The following is a 20,745-nucleotide window of genomic DNA, read 5'->3' on the forward strand; positions in this document are numbered from 1 at the left end:
TTGGCCACACACTAAACGTACCTACATTACTTTGCAGCCTCTCTGTGTCCTCCACACAGCTTATCTTTCCTCCTAGCTTTGTATCATCAACAAATTTACATGCATAACTCTCTTCATCTAAGCATTGATATAGATAGTAAATAGCTGAGGTCCCAGCACTGATCCTTGTGCCAACTTAAAAATTATGCCCATTACCTGCTTCCTGTCTGTTAACCAATCCTCTATCAATGTAAATTTATTACCTTGAAATTCATCAGAACTTTTCTTGCCCATTAACCTTGTTTGCAGCACTTTAGGAAATCTAGGTAAACTGCATCTACTGCGTCCCTGTTATTTACCTCACCAGTTGCATCCTCAAAAAACGTCAATAGCTTTGCTAAACAGAACCATGTTGATATATTCCTATGCTTTTTGAAATGTAATGTTAACACTTGCTTTATAATAGATTCTAGCATTATCCCAATAATTGTTGTTAGGCTAACTGGCCTGTAGTTCACTGTTTTCTTTCTCCCTCCTTTCTGGAAAAGCAGAATGATATTTGCCAGCTTTCAATCTGATGAGACCATCCCAAATTCAATGAATTCTGTAAAAATCAGACAGCGTGTACACTTTTTCTGGAGATATCACCTCTGGAACCACAGGGTGTAGAGAACCCCCACCGATACAGATCATCAGATCCCTCCACCGATACAGATCATCAGATCCCTCCACCGATTCAGATCATCAGATCCCTCCACCGATACAGATCATCAGATCCCTCCACCGATTCAGATCATCAGATCCCTCCACCGATACAGATCATCAGATCCCTCCACCGATTCAGATCATCAGATCCCTCCACCGATACAGATCATCAGATCCCTCCACCGATACAGATCATCAGATCCCTCCTCCGATACAGATCATCAGATCCCTCCACCGATTCAGATCACCAGGTCCGAGGATGGACTCCTGATAAGTTAATCCTTTTCAGAGTCCTAATAATTTGCCTTCAAAGCAAGGACTTTGAATCCAGAGCAGACAGATGGGATGATTTCTCGATTACTGCACAGGCTGAGAATGGGGTTATTTTGGATTATCCAAATCTAGTCCCAGTAAGGACTGAGAACAAGCACAGCACATGCTTGCTATTGAATAGCATCATCTACAATTCACTTTGTGGAATACCAAGTAAAAATGGAAAAATATCACACTGCTGAAAACACTGAGATACGTTGCTGGAATGGTAGAGATGGATTTTTACACTGATAGTCCTTCAAGTCACACACTATCCTGACTTGGAAATATATCACCATACCTTCACTGTCGCTGGGTCAAACTCCCTCCCTAAAAGCACTGTGGGTGCACCTACACCACATGGACTGCAACGGCTCAAGAAGGCAGCTCACCATCACGTTCCCAAGAGGCAATTATCATAGGATTTACAGTGCAGAAGGAGGCCATTTGGCCCATCGAGTCTGCACCGGCCCTTGGAATTAGCACCTCACTTAAGCCCACACCTATAACTCAGTAACCCCACTTAACCTTTTTGAACACTAAGGGCAGTTTAACACGGCCAATCCACCTAACCTGCACATCTTTGGATTGTGGGAGGAAACCGGAGCACCCGGAGGAAACCCACGCAACATGGGGAGAACGTGCAGACTCCGCACAGACAGTGACCCAAGCCGGAATCGAACCTGGGACCCTGGAGCTGTGAAGCAAATATGCTAACCACTGTGCTACCATGCTGTCCACTTTTTTTTTCAGAACATAGAACATAGAACAATACAGCGCAGTACAGGCCCTTCGGCCCACGATGTTGCACCGAAACAAAAGCCATCTAACCTACACTATGCCATTATCATCCATATGTTTATCCAATAAACTTTTAAATGCCCTCAATGTTGGCGAGTTCACTACTGTAGCAGGTAGGGCATTCCACGGCCTCACTACTCTTTATGTAAAGAACCTACCTCTGACCTCTGTCCTATATCTATTACCCCTCAGTTTAAAGTTATGTCCCCTCGTGCCAGCCATATCCATCCGCGGGAGAAGGCTCTCACTGTCCACCCTATCCAACCCCCTGATCATTTTGTATGCCTCTATTAAGTCTCCTCTTAACCTTCTTCTCTCCAACGAAAACAACCTCAAGTCCGTCAGCCTTTCCTCATAAGATTTTCCCTCCATACCAGGCAACATCCTGGTAAATCTCCTCTGCACCCGCTCCAAAGCCTCCACGTCCTTCCTATAATGCGGTGACCAGAACTGTACGCAATACTCCAAATGCGGCCGGACCAGAGTTCTGTACAGCTGCAACATGACCTCCCGACTCCGGAACTCAATCCCTCTACCAATAAAGGCCAACACTCCATAGGCCTTCTTCACAACCCTATCAACCTGGGTGGCAACTTTCAGGGATCTATGTACCAGAAGGAGGCTATTCGCCCATCGAGTCTGCACCAGCCCTTGGAAAGGGCACTCTACCGAAGCCCGCACCCTCACCCTATCCCAGTAACCCAACACAACCTTTTTTTGGGGACACTCAGGGCAATTTAGCATGGCCAATCCACCTAACCTGCACATCTTTGGACTGTGGGAGGAAACCGGAGCACCCGGAGGAAACCCACGCACACACGGGGGGAACGTGCAGACTCCGCACAGACAGTGACCCAAGCCGGAATCAAACCTGGGACCCTGGAGCTGTGAAACTACTGTGCTAGCCACTGTGCTGCTGTGCCCCCTTAAATACTTTCTATCTGTGCTCCAGTCGATCTGGGAGAACTTGATGCTGATCTGAGTGCTTGAAATGGAAAGTATTCTATTCACCAGCACGAGCATCATTCATTATAGGAAATGTGAGAACGTTACTAATAAATGGCTAATGGTGTTTATAGAATCATAGAATCCCTACAGTGCAGGAGGAGGCCGTTTGGCCCATCAAGTCTGCACCGACTCTCTGAAAGGGCACCCTACCCAGGCCCACTCCCCTGCCCCATCCCTGTAACCTCACCTAACCATTTTGAAGGCTCAGGGGCAATTTAGCATGGCCAATTCACCTAACCTGCACATCTTTGGACTTGTGGGAGGAAACCGAGGCACCCGGAGGAAACCCTCGCCGGCACAGGGAGAACGTGCAGACTCCGCACAGACAGTGACCCAAGCCGGGACTCGAACCTGGGTTTTTGGTGCTGTGAAGCAACTGTGCTAACCATTGTGCCTCCATGCTGCCCTGAGAGGGTGAAATTTGGCGGTGCTGGAAAAATATCCCCCAATCAGAGATGAGCCTACAACATCTGTCTTCTCAACCAGCAAGAAATTGTTCGGCATCTCTGATAACCCCAAAATCAGCAGATTCATTTCAGCCCTTTTCAGAACAAAGTTGGAATCAGTAACACTTTGCAAATGGACCTCTATCTCAGGGGGCGTTTCCCCAGCTTTACAGTGATCGAAAATGATTAACACGGTCCAACTTGATCGCTGAGGTGAAAACCTTTTGTCACGGGTGGCTTCAGGGCCATAAGTGAAATCAGCCACGTAATCTGAAGTCAAGCTAGTGAAGTTTGCATTGTCGATTGTGTCTTCTATCCCAGGGTATCGTTTCAGGTATTCCTCAGGGTAGTACATAGGCCCAACGATCTTCAGCTGCTCCATCGATGTCTTCCCTCCATCATTGGTTCAAAAGTGGGGATTTTCGCTGATGATTGCTCAATGTTCAACGGGGCAGCACGGTAGCATTGTGGATAGCACAATTGCTTCACAGCTCCAGGGTCCCAGGTTCGATTCCAGCTTGGGTCACTGTCTGTGCGGAGTCTGCACATCCTCCCCGTGTGTGCGTGGGTTTCCTCCGGGTGCTCCGGTTTCCTCCCACAGTCCAAAAATGTGCAGGTTAGGTGGATTGGCCATGATAAATTGCCCTTAGTGTTCAAAATTTCCCTTGGTGTTGGGTGGGGTTACTGGGTTATGGGAATAGGATGGAGGTGTGGGCTTGGGTAGGGTGCTCTTTCCAAGAGCCGGTGTAGACTTGATGGGCCGAATGGCCTCCTTCTGCACTGTAAATTCTATGATTCTATGATTCTATGATTCAGCTGAACAGTTGGGTTGGGGTTGATAAGCGATGTTAAGGTTTTTTTGAAAACCTCAACCTGACCTCTGACTGCCCATTTGCGGCTTTATGGGAGATGGGATGGAGGTCAGACAAACAATCTGCCACCTGGAGGGGTGTTTGGATATTGCAATGAGGCGACAGGCCTCATATTTAACTTGACTCTCAGGACCCTGGACAGTTAAGAGCAATGAACAAACCCAATATCTGAATGGAGGCAAAACCTGCTTCCTGGAAGAGACCACAGCCTTTACAACACTGCTTGGCTCTGTATTTGCTACTTTCTGTAGTTACTGGTTTGTTGAACCACATCCTTGCCTTCACCTTTGACGCTTCAGCCTTCAATAATATTATTACTCTCTCACACCCAAGGTGATCTCTCAGTATGGCCCCATCTCTGTACCATTAGGCCCAAGGGACGCAGACTAGAAAGGATATGGTAGACACAGGTTCAGCCATCTACTGTGTCATGTGAGAGTCCCTTTAAGAAAAGTGTGTTTTATCAAATGGCTGCAGTGGTGTCATTGTGGGGTAGAGCTGGCATGTGATGCTGATTTTTACTTTTGTTTTGAGCTGGAAGCTCTTTCTGGCTCTGTGTTTTAGTTTCACTTTCAGCTGCATTCAAACCGAGCAGATGTATACTGGTCTCTCTCTATGTTAAACAAGGTGTTTAGATCACTTGATAATTTAAGAGTGCTAACTGTTCTCTGTGGAGAACTGTCTTTGCTAAAAGTGTTTTGGCTTATGGAAAGATGCTCAGGGTTACCTATAGAGTACTGTATCTTTTTGGGGGATATCAGTGTTGGTAGTTGATAAGATGTTTACTGTGTGTGTATAAAATGTTAACTGGATTCTTAGAATAAAAATTGTTTTTGTTTAAAAATACTTTAGATCTCTGTTGCATCACACCTGTAAAGTGGGCCCTTGTGCTCCCCATAACCAAAATCTATTAAAAGTTGTGGGTCAGGTGAACTCCATGATACACTTTGGTGCTCTCTAAAGCCTGGCCCTTAATAACTGTTAGATCTGGTTGAACCACTTGTTCAGGTCCCGGTCTCATCTGCTAAAAGTGTTCCCAATTCCAGGGTCATCCTGGAATGCCAAGATAATCCCTCTCACCCCAATTTCCTTCCTCCACTGCAAAACATATTCTTAAACTGTCTCCCCGTCTCCGCCACCCTCAATCTATAAATAGATTGGAGAGTTGGGCAGAGAAATGGCAGATGGAGTTCAATCCAGGCAAATGCGAGGTGATGCATTTTGGAAGATCGAATTCAAGAGAGGACTGTACGGTCAATGGAAGATTCCTGGGGAAAATTGATGTACAGAGAGATCTGGGAGTTCAGGTCCATTGTACCCTGAAGGTGGCAACACAGGTCAATAGAGTGGTCAAGAAGACATACAGCCTGCTTGCCTTCATCGGACAGGGTATTGAATGCAAGAGTTGGCAGGCCATGTTACAGTTGTCTAGGACTTTGGTTAGGCCACATTTGGAATACTGCGTGCAGTTCTGGTCGCCACATTACCAGAAGGATGTGGATGCTTTAGAGAGGGTGCAGAAGAGGTTCACCAGGATGTTGCCTGGTATGGAGGGTGCTAGCTATGAAGAAAGGTTGAGTAGATTAGGATTGTTTTCGTTGGAAAGACGGAGGTTGAGGGGGGACCTCATTGAGGTCTACAAAATTATGAGAGGTATGGACAGGGTGGATAGCAACAAGCTTTTTCAAAGAGTGGGGGTGTCAATTACAAGGGGTCACGATTTCAAGGTGAGTGGGGGAAAGTTTAAGGGAGATGTGCGTGGAAAGTTTTTTACGCAGAGGGTGGTGGGTGCCTGGAACGCTTTGCCAGCGGAGGTGGTAGAGGCGGGCACGATAGCATCATTTAAGATGCATCTAGACAGATATATGAACGGGCGGGTAACAGAGGGAAGTAGATCCTTGGAAAATAGGTGACAGGTTTAGATAAAGGATTTGGATCGGCGCAGGCTGGGAGGGCCGAAGGGCCTGTTCCTGTGCTGTAATTTTCTTTGTTCTTTGTTCATTTCCAACAACAAGTGCAAAGAGCTTGAAGACTTCTCTCTCACGAATATTAAGGCAATCTGATCAATTGTTTCTGACAGTTTCTTCCCTTCCACTAGCCCACTGGGCCAATCTCCACCTCTCCCCCCCCCCCCCCCCCCCCACCCCACCCTCCCGTAAAAATAATCCTGAACTTACATCATTCTCTGGTTTCTCTTCCATCTCCTCTCCTGCCCTCTTTGAACTCTGAACTGACACTTGTCAGGAGGTTCGCCTCCTGCTCCCTTGATTGTGACCCCACTGAAGAGCTGATCACCCAACTCCCCTCCTGTCCATATATTCGTTATTATTGTAACTCTCTTCAGGGATTGCTCCTCTCTCTTTAAAGCTGTAAGTCCTCTCCTTAAAAAAAAAACCCTTAACCCAACTGTCTTTCCAAACTACTGTCTTATCTCCAAACTTTCTTTCTTCATCTGACGTGTTGTCGTCTCCCAAGCTTGTGCCCATTTCCTGGTACTCCATGTTTGAATCAGCGGAATGGTGGAGGAGTGGGATGAGGAGAGGACTCTTGCAGATAGCTGGCACAGAGCTGATGGGCTGAATGACCTCCTTCTGTACTCTAACAATTCTTTAATTCCATGATTCTATAAATCCCTCCAATCAGGTTTCCACCCCTGCCACAGTACCAGTTCTTATCACGGTCACAGATGTGACAAAGGTAAACATACCATTCTCGTCCTTCACAACTCACCTGAAACATTTAGAACAGCACCTATGAGGAGCTGTGGCCATCAGCAACAACAGAATCGTATTCAATTAGAATCTGTTACCTCATGGCCTGGCATATGCCTCATTATATCATCAAGGCAGGGAATCAATACTGGTTCAATGAAGAATGCAGGAGCGGACCCACATGTATCTAAAATGTCAACCTGGTGAAGCTACAATACAGAACTACATGCAGACGAAACAATGGAAACAGCAAGTGATAGACAAAGCTAAGCGATCCCACATCAACAGATCAGATCTAAGCTCCGCAGTCCTGCCACATCTTGTCATGAATGATGATAGAGAATTAAACAAGTGATCACAGGAGGAGCTGCACATATATCCCGAGTCTAAATAATGGAGGAGCCCAGTACATCAGTGCAAAATATAAGACTAAAACAACTGTGACAATCTCCAGTCAGAAGTGTAGAGTGGATGATCCATCTCGTTCTCCTCCGGAGCTCCCCAGCATCGCAGATGCCAGTCTTCATCCAATTAGATTCACTCCACTTGATATGAAGAAACAGACAAAGGCACTGGATACAGCAAACTGACAACGTTCCCACAATAATCCTGAAGACTTGTGCTCCAGAACTAGCTGTGCCCGTGGCCACGAGCTGTTCTAGTGCAGGAACGGCACTGGCGTCTATCCGGCAATGTGGAAAATTATCTTGGAGTGCAGTCCACAAAAAGCAGGACAAATCCAACTCTGCCAATTTCCCACCTTCAGTTGACTTCCCATCACTAGCAATATGATGGAAGGGGTCGTTGACAGGGCTATCAAACACCACTAGCTGAACTATAACCTGCTCAGAGACACTCAGTTTGGGCTCCACCAGCCTCACTCAGCTACTGACCTCACTATAACCTCAGTCCAAAAATGGAAAAGAGAGCTTAATACGATGCTGAGGCGAGTTCAGTGACTGCCCTTCACATCAAGGCAGCATTTGACCGAGTGTGGCATCAAGGAGCCCGAGCTAAACTGGAGTCAATGGGAATCAGGGGGAAAACTCTCTGCTAGTTGGAGTCATACCCGGCACAAAGGAAAACGGTTGTTGTGGTTGGAGGTCAATTATCTCGGCTCCAGGACATCACTGCAGTAGTCCCTCAGGGAAGTGTCAGAGGCCCAACCATCTTCAGCTGCTTCATCAATGACCTTCCTTCTATCATAAAGTCAGAAGAAGAAATGTGCAATTATCAGTCAACAATGGTCAGCACCATTCGTGAGTCCTCAGATGTCAAAACCATCCATGCCCATATCCAGCAAGGCCTGAACAATATCCAGGCATGGACTGACAAGTGACAAGTTACAGTGCCAGGCTATCACCATCTCCAACAAGGAAAATTTAACCATTGGCCCTTGACATTTAATGGCATGACCGTCGCTGAATTCCCCCACTATCACCAACCTGAGGGGGGATATCATTGTCCAGAAACTGAACTGCATCATCTATATAAATAATGCAGCGACAAGTGCAGGTCAGAAACTGGTAAATCTGTGGTGAGTACATCAGCTTTGCCTCCCCAAAGCTTGTCCACCATCTTCAAGGCACAAGTCAGGAGTCTGATGGAATATTCTCCACTTGCCTGGATGAGCACATTAAGAAGTCTTCAGCTTTAACCTGGTGTTGTAAGACTTCTTACTGTGCTCACCCCAGTCCAGCGCCGGCATCTCCACGTTATGCCTGGATGAGTGCAGCTCCCACAACACTAAGGAAACTTGGCACGATCTAAGATACAGCAGGCTGCAAGATGGGAACCAAGCACCACCTTAAACATTCACATCCTCCACCACCGAAGCACTGTGATAGCAGTACGCATCATCGAGAAGATGCACTGCAGGATCTCATCAAGACTTCTTTGACAGTATCTTCTAAACCTTTGATCTCCACCATCCAGAACGACAAGCAGATGCTTTAGGACATCAACCTAAAGCTGCTTCTCTCTCCGCAGATTCTGTGTGACATTTTGAGTAGTTCCAGCAGTTTTCTGGGGGGTTTTCTTTCAGATTTCCCAGATATGTAGTATGTTTATGTATAAATATATGCCCTTGTTGTCCCAAGCATGTCCTGCCCCCATCAATGATTTGTGTACTTACCTCCCACAATCTTGTGTGTGCTGCCTTCCCTTTAAAGATGCACCATTTGGTTTATATTGCCTCTCCTCATTCGTCCTATCAAAGTGGATCACTTGGTTATCCTCAGCACAAAATTTCACCTGGCACGTGTTTGCTCATTTCACCAGCTTGTCTTTGGAAGTCTGTTCTTATCCTCCTTCCTCTTACCACTCACTTTTGTCATCTGAAAATTTGAAAATTATACATGCAAGTTCAAGTCATTAACATTCATCGAAGTGAACAGTAGTCCCATTCCCAGTGGGAACACCATGAGTTGAAGAAATTGTTACTCTCTTTCTTCGGTTGCTACAATTTCAGCTCCGTATTGCCTCTGACCCTATAATTCTGGTATAAAAATCATTACTTGGTAATCTGCTGAATGCCTTTTGAAACTCCGTGCAAATTACATCAACTGCACAATCCTTGTCAACACTCCCCAGTACTTCCTCAAAGAACTCAATCAACTTATCAAACAAAATCCACCTTTAATAATTCTGTGCTGCCTCTCATTTTTGAGATGACACTCATCAAATTGCCAATTCATTGGGTCCTGGATTTTTGTCTCCAAAAGTTTAATTTCAGTAATTACTGAATTGAATACATCTGTTTCACTCTTGAAAAGTTTAATTTACTGCCAGATTCACTGAAGGAGGAAAGTGTTTCAATATAATATTTATTTTTAAATTGTTGCATTGGTTCATTTCATCGCAGCCCTAACTCACCAGCTGCTTCATCTGAACTGTGTCCAAATTAATAGTCATTTATTTTCCCGATATGTAGCATGGCACCGTTCTCTTGTTGGAATAATTAGCACCGTGTGTGGTTTATTGCTCCAGCAACGTTGCTGAGGTTAAACCCTGGTTTGTGTGAAAAAGAAAACTGCACAAGCTTCAGCCAGAGAGAGAGAGAGAGAGAGAGAGAACTTCCGACGGAGCAGCTTTTTTTTCAGAGAGAAAGGCGAGAGTGAAAGAGGAAGAAATAATTGCTGACAGGGTCGGTAAATAAACTGGACCACAATCACTCAGGCCGTGGATTCCAGCTTCTGAAATTATGTGACAAATAGTGGGAAAACTTTGCAGATACAACAAGATTTATTATGTGCGTAGGAAAGGAAATAAGTATCTGATAGCCCAGAGTTTGCAGAAGAGCTGATAATGCTTGAACAGGGAAATACATTTCCACACATCAATTTAACCTCGGCGACTTCGGGAGGTCAAACTGATTATTTGGATGTAAGCTTTAAACTCTTCTTGTGAAATTACTTTTAAAAATGTATTTTTTGAACTTCAACATTTCGTAACCTTTTCAATTTAGTTTGTCCCTTCACAAATGTTCTTCTCAGATATGAGAATGAATGTTTTGGTTTCAGGCTCATTGGAATCCACAACTGTGAACAGCCTGCTGCACTGGTGGCCCGGAATGATGGCACTTCCGAAAGTGAGTTCGCTGGGGGCTCCACCCCCCCCACCCCCCCCCCCCCCCCCCCCCCCCCCCCCCCCGCCGCCCCGAAGGCACAAATAACATTTTAAATCTATTGGTGGACTTACCACTGTTAATATAGGGCAGATTGTAATAGAAGTTACTTTACACTGTTGCTTCACAGCGCCAGGGTCCCGGGTTAAATTCCCGGCTCGGGTCACTGTCTGTGCGGAGTCAGCGCGTTCTCCCCGTGTCTGCGTGGGTTTCCTCCGGGTGCTCCGGTTTCCTCCACAAGTCCCGAAAGATGTGCTGTTAGGTGAATTGGACATTCTGCATTCTCCCTCTGTGTACCCGAACAGGCGCTGGAATGTGGCGACTAGGGATTTTCACAGTAACCTCATTGCAGTGTTAATGTAAGCCTACTTGTGACAATAATAAAGATTATTATATCGCAGAGGGGCTGTGTTACCTCATACAATGGAGGATGTGTCCAAGAGACCCATTGGATACTTTTCAAGAACCCAAACAGATGTCGTAAGAAAATACGCCCAGAAAAAGAAGGACTGGCTATTATCTACGGCATCAAGAAGCTTCATCAGTCCATATACAGGAGGCATTTCACTATTTCCACAGTCCACAAGCCACTTTTCGGACTCTCCAAAAAAGACAATGCGATTCCACCAATTGCTTCTGTTAGGATACATCATTGGCCATTGTTCTTAGCTGTCTACGAATATACCTGCGAACATCGGTCAGTGGCTCACATAGTCATAGCCTTAAGTAGAATTCCGTTACCAGAAAGCAAGATTGTAATGACCTTAAACCTTCTGAACTGCTTACCTGTGACAGATCAGCAAAGTTAATACTGGACTAATAGGGGCTTTCACAGTAACTTCATTGCAGTGTTCATGTAAGCCTACGTGTGACAGTAAAAGCTTATGACAGCGGCCCATAGTTCTCGAAGATTAAACATATGATACTGCAAAGATGGAGGAATGAGAAAACGTTCGAGGAAATTAAGCCTGATCAGCTCAGGAACGATGAGCTTAGTTTTGAAGATGGTGTAATCCTTTGGGGAACGATAGTGGTTGTCCCCATTACAGAAAGAGAATCACTGTTTGCAGAATTGGATAGCGACCATTTGGACATGGTCGAAGATGGAAATGCGAGCGAGAAGCGACGTTTAGTGGCCTGGCATCGATGTGGCTAGAGGAAGGGGTGTGAAGCAATGTGACCAATGCCAGCTACATCACATGTTGCCACCTGCAGCTCCCTTGCACCTCCGGGAATGGCCAGGCTGACCTTGGGTGAGAATTCACGTAGGTTCACGAACAGGTGCCGGAATGTGGTGACAAGGGGCTTTTCACAGGAACTTCATTGCAGTGTTAATGAAAGCCTACTTGTGACAATAAGGTTTGAGGTGAGGGACGCCGTCAGTGTCCCTGCTGATTTCATCTGTGGGAAGTGCACCCAGCTCCTCAGAAACCGCGTTACGGAACTGGAGCTGGAGTTGGATGAACTTCGGATCATTCGGAGGCAGAGGTGGTCATAGATAGAAGCTTCAGGGATGCAGTTACTCCGAAGAATAAAGATTGATGGGTGACGGTGAGAGGGACTGGGAGGAAGCAGTCAGTACAGGGATCCCCTGTGGTCGTTCCCCTTAGTAACAAGTATACTGCTTTGGATACTGTTGGGGGGACGACTTACCAGGGTTAAGCCATGGGGTACAGGTCTCTGGCACAGAGTCTGTCCCTGTTGCTCAGAAGGGAAGGGGGGAGAGGAGTAGAGCATTAGTCATTGGAGACTCCATAGTTAGGGAGATAGATAGGAGATTCTGTGGGAACGAGAGAGACTCACGGTTGGTGTGTTGCCTCCCAGGTGCCAGGGTGCGTGATGTCTCGGATCGTGTTTTCGGGATCCTTAAGGGGGAGGGGGAGCAGCCCCAAGACGTGGTCCACATAGGTACCAACGACATAGGTAGGAAAAGGGATGGGGATGTAAGGCAGGAATTCAGGGAGCTAGGGTGGAAACTTAGATCTAGGACAAACAGAGTTATTATCTCTGGGTTGTTACCCGTGCCACGTGATAGCGAGACGAGGAATAGGGAGAGAGAGGAGTTGAACACGTGGCTACAGGGATGGTGCAGGAGGGAGGGTTTCAGATTTCTGCATAATTGGGGCTCATTCTGGGGTCGGTGGGACCTCTACAAACGGGATGGTCTCCACCTGGACCAGAGGGGTACCAATATTCTGGGGGGGAAATTTGCGAATGCTCTTCGGGAGGGTTTAAACTAGTTCAGCAGGGACTTGGGAACCTGAATTGTAGCTCCAGTGTACAGGAGGTTGAGAGTAGTGAGGTCATGAGTAGGGTTTCAAAGTTGCAGGAGTGTACCGGTAGGCAGGAAGGTGGTTTAAAGTGTGTCTTCTTCAATGCCAGGAGGATCCGGAATAAGGAGGGTGAACCTGCGGCATGGGTTGGTACCTGGGACTTCGATGTTGTGGCCATTTTGGAGACATGGATAGAGCAGGGACAGGAATGGTTGTTGCAGGTGCCGGGATTTAGATATTTCAGTAAGCTCAGGGAAGGTGGTAAAAGAGGGGGAGGGGTGGCATTGTTAGTCAAGGACAGTATTACGGTGGCAGAGATGGAGAGGAGAGGATTGCAAAGATGATTCTGGATAGGAGCGAAAGCAACAGGGTAGTTGTTATGGGGGACTTTAACTTTCCAAATATTGACTGGAAACGCGATAGTTCGAGTGCATTAGATGGGTCCGTTTTTGTCCAATGTGTGCAGGAGGGTTTCCTGACACAGTATGTAGATCGGCCAATGAGAAGCGAGGCCATATTGGATTTGGTACTGGGTAATGAACCAGGACAGGTGTTAGATTTGGAGGTAGGTGAGCACTTTGGTGATAGTGACCACAATTCGATTACGTTTACTTTAGTGATGGTAAGGGATAGGTATATACCTCAGGGCAAGAGTTATATCTGGGGGAAAGGCAATTATGATGCGATGTGGCAAGACTTAGGATACATCGGATGGAGAGGAAAACTGCAGGGGATGGGCACAATGGAAATGTGGAGCTTGTTCAAGGAACAGCTACTGTGTGTCTTTGATAAGTATGTACCAGTCAGGCAGGGAGGAAGTGGTCGAGCAAGGGAACAGTGGTTTACTGAAGCAGTCAAAACACTTGTCAAGCGGAAGAAGGAGACTTATGTAAAGATGAGACATGAAGGTTCAATTAGGGCACTCGAGAGTTACAAGTTAACTAGGAAGGACCTAAAGAGAGAGCTAAGAAGAGCCAGGAGGGGACATGAGAAGTCTTTGGCAGGTAGGATCAAGGATAACCCTAAAGCTTTCTATAGATATGTCAGGAATCAAAGAATGACTAGGGTAAGAGTAGGGCCAGTCAAGCACAATAGTGGGAAGTTGTGCTTGGAGTCCGAGGAGATAGGAGAGGTGCTAAATGAATATTTTTTGTCAGTATTCACACAGGAAAAAGACAATGTTGTCGAGGAGAATACTGAGATTCAGGCTACTAGACTAGAAGGGCTTGAGGTTCATAAGGAGGAGGTGTTAGCAATTCTGGAAAGTGTGAAAATAGATAAGTCACCTGGGTCGGATGGGATTTATCCTAGGATTCTCTGGGAAGCTAGGGAGGAGATTGCTGAGCCTTTGGCCTTGATCTTTAAGTCATCTTTGTCTACATGAATAGTGCCAGAAGACTGAAGGATAGCAAATGTTGTCCCCTTGTTCAAGAAGGGGAGTAGAGATAACCCCGGTAACTATAGACCAGTGAGCTTTACTTCTGTTGTGGGAAAAATCTTGGAAAGGTTTATAAGAGATAGGATGTATAATCATCTGGAAAGGAACAATTTGGTTACAGACAGTCAACATGGTTTTGTGAAGGGTAGGTTGTGCCTCACAAACCTTATTGAGTTCTTTGAGAAGGTGACCAAACAGGTGGATGAGGGTAAAGCAGTTGATGTGGTGCATATGGATTTCAGTAAAGCGTTTGATAAGGTTCCCCATGGTAGGCTACTGCAGAAAATACGGAGGCATGGGATTCAGGGTGATTTAGCAGTTTGGATCAGGAATTGGCTAGCTGGAAGAAGACAAAGGGAGGTGGTTGATGGGAAATGTTCAGGCTGGAGTCCAGTTTCTAGTGGTGTACCACAAGGATCTGTTTTGGGGCCACTGCTGTTTGTCATTTTTATAAATGACCTGGAGGAGGGCGTGGAAGGATGGGTGAGTAAATTTGCAGATGACACTAAAGTCGGTGGAGTTGTGGACAGTGCGGAAGGATGTTACAAGTTACAGAGGGACATAGATAAGCTGCAGCGCTGGGCTGAGAGGTGGCAAATGGAGTTTAATGCAGAAAAGTGTGAGGTGATTCATTTTGGAAGGAATAACAGGAAGACTGAGTACTGGGCTAATCGTAAGATTCTTGGCAGTGTGGATGAGCAGAGAGATCTCGGTGTCCATGTACATAGATCCCTGAAAGTTGCCACCCAGGTTGAGAGGGTTGTTAAGAAGGCGTACGGTGTGTTAGCTTTTTTTGGTAGAGGGATTGAGTTTAGGAGCCATGAGGTCATGTTGCAGCTATACAACACTCTGGTGCGGCCGCATTTGGAATATTGCGTGCAATTCTGGTCGCCGCATTATAGGATGGATGTGGAAGCATTGGAAAGGGTGCAGAGGAGATTTACCAGAATGTTGCTTGGTATGGAGGGAAGATCTTATGAGGAAAGGCTGAGGGACTTGAGGCTGTTTTCGTTAGAGAGAAGAAGGTTAAGAGGTGACTTAATTGAGGCATACAAGATGATCAGAGGATTGGATAGGGTGGACAGTGAGAGCCTTTTTCCTCGGATGGTGATGTCTAGCACGAGGGGACATAGCTTTAAATTGAGGGGAGATAGATATAAGACAGGTGTCAGAGGTAGGTTCTTTACTCAGAGAGTAGTAAGGGCGTGGAATGCCCTGCCTGCAACAGTAGTGGACTCGCCAACACTAAGGACATTCAAATGGTCATTGGATAGACATATGGACAATAAGGGAATAGTGTAGATGGGCTTTAGAGTGGTTTCACAGGTCGGCGCAACATCGAGGGCCGAAGGGCCTGTACTGCGCTGTAATGTTCTATGTTCTATGTTCTGTAAAGATTCTTATTATTTTAGAATTAACAGAAGCTTGAGGGTTCAGGTCTCACACCAGAGAGTTGAGCACACAATCTAGGTTGGCGCTCCAATCCAGTAGTGAGGACGTGTGGACTGTCAAGTGCTAACTTTCAGATGAGATATTAAACCAAGGTGTTGTCTGCCCTCGAAGGTAGAAAGAAAAAAAATCCCGTGACACTATTTCGAAGAAGAGTGGAGGAGTCCCCCATGGTCTCCAGGTCAACATGTATCCCTCAACTAAAACCACTCAAAGCTGTTGTATGGTCATTAGCGCGGTGTTTTGTGTGAAAAGTCGCTGTGTTCGAATTGATTGCTGCATTTCCTACATTTAAGATTGATATTTCAGTATCTCATTGGCAGACAAAGCTTTATAACATCCCGAGGCTGTAAATGGAAAATAAATGCAGATTCGTTTTTGCCTTTTCGATGTCGCAAGTGTTTTCATCACCTTATAATTCTGAATCCCTGTGACTGTGTCAGCACCTTTGTATTTCCTTCCAGTTCCCAGTTCCTTTGAGTCTTTTTCAATGTCTGAAGATCGCTCTGGTAAGAAGTGGGAAATATCAATTTTATTTTTTATCCTCTGCACTTTTTCCTTTCATTGCCTTTCATTTTCTCCTTTTTAAATGATTATGTAACTGGCATCGGAAAGCATGTGGATGACATTCCTCTTGTCTCAGATTCTGTTACTTGCAGTCTGTACATCAGCACAGACCAGATCCCAGCAGTGACTCCGAAACTCCAATATTCTAGTTGATTTGTGAGACTGTGCAGAAAGAATGATTTGCCCCAGGAGCGACTGCATGGACAAATAGGGATTTGGTTTTCTGAAAACAAAACTTTACTATGAATACAATATTGAACTTTTTGACTTCACAGCAAAAAAAACAACTTATAATTACTCCTTAACAGTACTACTCAATTCTCCATTAAACAATAAGAAAAGAAACATACAACTCTCAATCCATCTTAAAATCAGCACAGCATAGAATAATACTTGCTATATAAAACAGAACAGGCTCCGTTTGGAACTCCTTCAGACGCTGGCTGAATGTCTTTAAATAGCTGGTTCACCTGGCATGCTTCAGCCTCTTCCTTGTCCCCAGACAAGACTGCTCTGTTTTAAAATATTGTTATTTTTTGATAACTATTTCACTGTGAGAGAATCGTGGACTCAGTGTCAGACAGATCAGACTTCACCTCTTTTTCCATAGCCTTCTCCAAACCTGATTCTCTGCATTCCTTGGCTCCGGCTGGCGATGACATTGGGGAAGATTCTCCATTCGGGAGACGATGGGTGGGATTCTCCACAGCCCCACGCCAAAATCGTGTTCAGCGATCGGGTGTAGAATAGATTTTCGCACCACAATTGGGCCCGGCGCCGGTTTTGACATAGGTCAGCCATGCTCTCCCCCTTCAAACTGGTGTCATCAAACTGGTGCTAGCCCCTCACCAGTGCCGGAATCGGTGAGGGGTTCACGCTGATTTTTCGGTTGTAAAAGATCTCACTTGCTCCGCTGGCACCGGCATTTAGCCGCTGAACCGGAGAATCCAGCCCTATGTTCTCCCATTAGAGGTGAATTGGAAGCAGTTTATAATCCCCCTGGGAGCACAAACCGGCAGCAATTCAGTGTTTCCCGCCGTGCACATTTATGGTGTGGAATACAAGGGAATCCTGCTTTCGGGCAATCATTTTGAGCGGGTGGCCCAATAACAAGGTCCTGCGGCCGGCCCTACCCCCACACTGCAAATCATCCCTGAACCTCCTCCCCGCACCATACAGCAGCCCCCCACCCCCGGATTGCTTGTGTGTACCCCCCCCCCCACCCCCAAGTATGGGGATGACCCAACCTGCCCCCCACCCTGAGGAACCCCTATAATAGGAAGACCCACCCTAGTAATAAGGGAAGCCGCCAGGGACTCCTTGACCCAAGGGGCCCCCCACAGGAACACCTGGAAAAGGAGCCCCCCACAGGGACCACATGACTAAAAGGACTCCACCTCTGAGGGTCCTTTTAGTTCAGGGGTCCTTGTGGGAGTCCATTTAGTTTGGGTCCATATGGGGGGATATACCTATTTACAGGATGTAAGGAGCCTCTTTTAAATCCTTGTCTGATCCTTGTGTCCTTTTTAATTCTTGTCTTGATGATTTCTGCAACATTGCAGATTTGGGGTTTAAATTGCAGACTTTTTAACCCCCCCCCCCCCCCATCCCGCCATTGCAAGCTGCTATTTGGATTGGCCCAAGTGAACTGGCCCAATGGGATTCTCCTCCGTGCAGTGTGAAGGGTGGCACGGTCCCATAATATTGTTTTGGTGGACTTGGTTAGCAGCCAATCGTCTCCCCTGAAATTATGGGACATATCTTGCTTTCGACTGTGATTGGTGGAGCCCTTCAGAAGAGTCTGGAACATAAGGCAGATTCCATTTGGGCTATTTGTTCTGCTTCGACATCGCGAGCAGCCAGAAGCAGGTTTAAAACACTCTCTCTATCCAGCCAGATCACTCAGATGTTAACCTCTTATTAAAAAGTTGCAAGCAGTCTGCAGCCAGTTCTGTAAAAACCCAGAAAGCAGCAGGCTCTATCAGCAAAGGCTGGCACTTAAAACACTTTTCAACCCAGCCTTGAAAGTTTCACTTCTGAATAAAAGGCTGGGGAGCTGAAGTTGATTTATCTCAACTGACCGCCTGTGTTTAAAGACCTTTCTCTGTGTCGTCAGTTCAACCTGTGGGGGAGATTCAGTCCAGCATCACCTACAAGAAGAGAGAGGTGTGTAAAAACCATTTAAAACACACATGTTTAGAACTGTAGATTTGCTCAGTGAGGATGATAGTCCATCTGGTGGACAGAAACTAGCATTGCACAGTCCTGAGGGGAATCGTCAGTGTGAAAGCCCAGGTCAGGGGAAGCGGAGGCGACTCCAGAGGAAGCCTCACAGCCTGAGGGTTCTAATTTAAGGTAGCTCCGAAACTATCCAAATAAACTGATGGCTTACAACACCTCGGGTTCGGGGAAGATCATCATCGACAAAGACCACAACCTCAGCAGCAATGTTACTCATCTTGCACCCCCAACTTAATCCCTGTTATTTTCAAACTTTACTAACCCCCACCGTGTGCCTATCTTGTGTGTGTCTGGGTGGAGGGTGGGACAGGGTTTGGGGAATAATTAGTTCAGTCGACTATTGCTCTCTTATCACCATTACATGTTTGACTCTTCTCTTGTTGTAAATGTACAGCTTTTTCGTGTTTTACTTACAAATCATGGGTGAGATTCTCCGACCCGATCGCCGGGGGCTGGCGTGAATCCCGCCCCCGCCGGTTGCCGAATTCTCCGGCACCGGATATTCGGTGGGGGCGGGAATCGCACCGTGCCGGTTGGCGCCCTCCCCTCACAATTCTCCGGCCCGGGTGGGTCGAAGTCCCGCTGCTAGAATGCCTGTCCCGCCGGCGTAGATTAAACTACCTACCTTACCGGCGGGACAAGGCGGCACGGGCGGGCTCCAGGGTCCTGGGGGAGGCGCGGGGCGATCTGGCCTGGGGGGTTGCCCCCACGGTGGCCTGGCCCGCGATCGGGGCCCACCGATCCGCGGGCGGGCCTGTGCCGTGGGGGCACTCTTTTCCTTCCGCCTTCGCCACGGTCTCTACCATGGCGGAGGCGGAAGAGACTCCCTCCACAGCACATGCGCGGGGATGCCATGAGCGACCGCTAACTCTCCCGCGCATGCGCCGCCCGGAGATGTCATTTCCGCGCCAGCTGGCGGGGCACCAAAGGCCTTTTGGTGCCCTTTTGGGGCGGAAATTAGTCCGGCGCGGGCCTAGCCCCTTAAGGTTGGGGCTCGGCCCCCCAAGATGCGGAGGATTCCGCACCTTTGGGGCGGCGTGATGCCCGACTGATTTGCGCCGTTTTGGGAGCTGGTCGGCGGACATCGCGCCGATACCGGAGAATTTTGCCCCGGTGCCTGAAACTCACTGAAACGGCCGAGAGTTAAAGATATCAGGAAAAATACAAATTATTGGTGAATTCACGTACGCTGGGCCTGTGGAACTGTAATTGACCGTGGACTAGCCCAGGGTATAGTAACAGGCATCTCTGAAGGAGGTCCCTTTTGATACTGGGTCCCTGGTGAGTCTCTCACTTTAGGGGGTCTCGAGGGGGAGGCAGTGGGTGGGGGGTCTGGTAGGGGAGGGGGAAGGTTGTTCGTTGTGGGGGAAAGGGTGTCCCATTGATAGATTTTGGGGGTAACTCCCTCAAAGAGTTCCCTGCTTGGCTCTCCACGTGGTCCACCACCTCTGGTTCACGTTTTCTGATACCTGCAGTGAATTCTGCCCATGTGATTCTCAGCCCAGAGGATCGGAGTGTCACAAGGGCCGCTGACTCTGGTGCTGCACCCACTAATTGCATGCAAATAGGTCATTAAAATCTATTTTCATTCATTAACATCCCCCCCTGCCGCGTGGGCGAGAGCTCCGTTATTGCCGCCTGCGGGGAGGGGGGCTGGAGCATGGCGGTCATTTCGCAGTCTGGAGTGAACTTTGATTTCAGACAGGCTCCCGAATCTCCAGTTAATCATGGTCCACATCGCTGGTGTCGCCGGTGGAGAATCCAGTCCAATGTTTCAAAGTTTTATTTAAATATCCTGGATTGAGGCATACTCTCAGTGATCCCACCTATTTTGTTGCACATGTGATTGAGTGGCACACACTTGGGGTCTTTTACTCATCTAATGACTCCCTTTTTCTCCATTTTGTCTAGTTTAACCTTCAATTCTTTGCTGTCTGTGGATGTTGCATGTACAGAGTGGAAGAATGCACGGACGAGCGTTCTTTTGAAGTGTAATGTTAAAGTTCCCTTGATCTGCGAATTGAGATGTTTTGAATTGAGGGATTGAATTGGGGTATTTTCTGAGGCCGAGCTGCCAGGTGATGCCTGTCTGATTCCATGGATTGTTACCAATCTGGGGTAGACCTGCAATCGCTGGGCCTTCAGATTCACAATATCGAAAACGCCAGGAGGATTGATTTTGCTTGAAACCCAGGACTATTGATCCGGAAAATTGAATTTGGGGGCTGTTGAATGTTGAAAGTTTCACTGCAGTTGGTTTCACCATGGCCTTCCATGTTTTTGGACACATGTCTTTAGGAATTCGCAGGGGTAGTATG

The sequence above is a fragment of the Scyliorhinus torazame genome, chromosome 7 (genome assembly GCF_047496885.1).
Source record: "Scyliorhinus torazame isolate Kashiwa2021f chromosome 7, sScyTor2.1, whole genome shotgun sequence".
Classification (NCBI taxonomy): domain Eukaryota; kingdom Metazoa; phylum Chordata; class Chondrichthyes; order Carcharhiniformes; family Scyliorhinidae; genus Scyliorhinus; species Scyliorhinus torazame.